This window comes from Neltuma alba, unplaced genomic scaffold (genome assembly GCF_004799145.2).
Source record: "Neltuma alba isolate B1F8T4 unplaced genomic scaffold, ASM479914v2 tig00011081_pilon, whole genome shotgun sequence".
Taxonomy (NCBI): domain Eukaryota; kingdom Viridiplantae; phylum Streptophyta; class Magnoliopsida; order Fabales; family Fabaceae; genus Neltuma; species Neltuma alba.
The window spans coordinates 229,314-232,163 of NW_021635822.1; the positions used below are offsets into that span (position 1 = coordinate 229,314).

The 2,850-nt window shown below is 37.5% G+C and overlaps 1 pseudogene; it reads left to right on the forward strand.

The window, feature by feature from the left end:
• Nucleotides 1-249: 249 nt before the first annotated feature.
• Nucleotides 250-1,582, forward strand: LOC114761104 (CEN-like protein 1; annotated as a pseudogene).
• The last annotated feature ends 1,268 nt before the right edge of the window (nucleotides 1,583-2,850 follow it).

Below are 2,850 nucleotides of genomic sequence, written 5' to 3' on the forward strand. Positions count from 1 at the left end.
TACGCGAAATCCAACCATGCCCTTTGAAGCTTACCTTAGATTGGCTTTTTCTTGGGATCTCTTAGAACGGACAAAGCACAATCACCAATCCTGTATGCCATAATTCGGTTGAATATATCTCAATCCTGAATTGACAGTTCTTTTCTTTCTCTAATATAACCTAGCTTGTTCTCTCTGCAAGAACCAATCCTGCTGCTATAAATACCTTGCAAATCTAACTCTTATTGCACTCACAAGTTTAAAGACCACACACAGATAGATATATAGGGAGGATCTGATCCATGTCTAGGGCCATGGACCCACTGATCGTGGAAAGAGTGATAGGAGAGGTAATAGACAATTTCAGTCCAAGTGTGACGATGAATGTGATGTACAATTCCAGCAGGCCTCTTCGTTCCTGGCCAGGAGCTGTTTCCTTATTCTGTTATTTCCAGACCAAGGGTTGACATTGGCGGCGAAGATATGAGGACTTTTTATACCCTAGTAAGTTATTTTTGTGAGTTTAATTAATAATTATCCTTTTGTATATGTTTTCTTCTGTTACTTCTGCTAACACTTGGCTTGCTGGGAATCAAAGATTATGACTGATCCAGATGCTCCAAGTCCTAGCGATCCATACTTAAGGGAACATCTTCACTGGTTTGTGTTATATATGTGAGCTTTTGTTTGATGTTTTTATTGAAGTTTGTAGTGTACAATGATCATATATTTCCCAGTCGATCTGAACAAGTTTGTTGGCATCGAATTTTGCAGGATGATCACGGATATTCCTGGTACCACTGATATAACCTTTGGTTAGTTTCCCTTAATTACCTCGTCCGTGAGTGAATTTTTTTTTCTTTTTTTAAATTAAAAGAGCTGATACTAAGGGCCTCAAGTGGTAAGTGGGGCCAAACATGGGACCTCCCATTTGTACAGGGAGCTTACATGCCACTAGACTACAAGACTGTTTGCCGTGTAAACTCTGAATTTATTTTTCATGTATAGTGATGTGGCAAAGATGCCTGTACGTGTGGTGTATGCAGTGAGGAATCTCAGATACTGATTATATGTGTATATGCAGGGAGAGAGGTTGTGGAGTATGAGAGCCCAAGGCCTGTGGTGGGAATTCACAGATATGTGTTTGTGTTGTTCAAGCAGAGAGGGAGACAGACAGTGAGGCCTCCAGCTTCAAGGGACCATTTTAACACAAGGGCTTTCTCACTTGAGAATGGCCTCGGCCTTCCTGTTGCTGCTGCTTACTTCAATTCCAAGAGGGAGACTGCCGGAAGAAGAAGATCATAATTTTATATATATATATATATATATATCCCTAACTAGCTATTACTGAAAACAAATATATATATATATATATATAATATTACTGAGAATTAAAGCCAGTCGCACTGATCAGAAAGCCATGAACAGTACGACTGCTAGTGTGGGACTTTGTGCAAAGGCACAGCCCGATGGAGCACAAGCTCTAGTTACCTTATATGGGACAATAATAATGTATGGCATTACCAAGTGTCTAGTGCACTAATTTGGCCAACAATACTATTCTCAAGACAACTATGTAGCCATGCCAATAATGTTGCTATCTGAGCCAACAATGATTAATGTATAATGTTGTTGTCATTATATTGGGGACAACGATTTATAATCGCACGTATCTCTACTAACGCAAAACTTGTTTTGTCGCATGCCAACAGAAATTAAATTAAAGGAACTCAAGTAACAAAAGCGACATATTGTGATGATGAACTCCAAAGGAAAATGTTGCTAAAAGAAAAGTCCTACCAAAAAAAAAAGAGGTATGAAATTTAGAAGTCTGGACACAAACCTAAAGCTAATAATAACTTTAATTTCAGAATGAAAGAAACTTGTTCTGTTCATGGAGATCAACCATAACGCCATTATGATGTTCAGTGTAGGAGAAGAGAGCAAGAAATAGGGATTCTCAATCCAAGGAGAGGATGGCTCCTACCTACAAGACTGTGCTATATATATAAAGGACAGAGAAGAGCATAGATATTTTTACCACCGACACTCCCATATATACTGAAGAGAAGAATATATATGGGGATTAACTTGATGATTCAAAATTACTAATTAAGATTCTAGGCAAAAAGAAAGGTTCCTATCAAGCTCACATCCGGCAAGATCCTGGCATTGAATAATGACACTAATTAGCTATTCATGTACCGTTTCATTAAAGTAAACTTGGCTAATTTTCTGGGAAAAGTGCCTGTCATTAGTAGCGTCGTTGTAAGAATATCCAGTCTTCTTTATTCGGGTTTGGAGCAAGATCAGCGCAAAGTAGTCCCAATCATCAGTGGCTATAAGCAAAAATTGATTTTTAAAAATACTCCTCCTGTTCTGAATGCAAAACCTATTATGTAATGTAATTTACCTTACAAAATAAGTTTGCATTTAGGACCGAAAGAGTAAAATACTTTTAGCATGCTTTGGAGGCAGGGTTGGGTGAATGCATAGATTATGGCAACAAGATGCCATGAACTTAACCAAAAAAGAAGGAAATAGCCTCTGAAACCTTGTTAAAGGCAAACTATAAATTTAGGTTAGTTTGGTGGCAAACTAAATTTATGAGGAAAAGAGTATCAAATTTGTGGTTGTACTTGTCTCAACCAAAGTAATTAATTCTCTTTGTACTCGAAAAATGAAAGCTACTATCCAACTCAATTATATAAACAATCAAATGCTACTGTATATTTATTCTCACCACCAGAAGCAATCCCCAATTGGCCAATTCTGTCCCACCTGGAGTCACTTCTCCTTAATGCTTGTAGGTACTAAACGCAATCAAAATATTTTAAAATTCATTTTCATAATATTGCAAAGTGTCCCAAT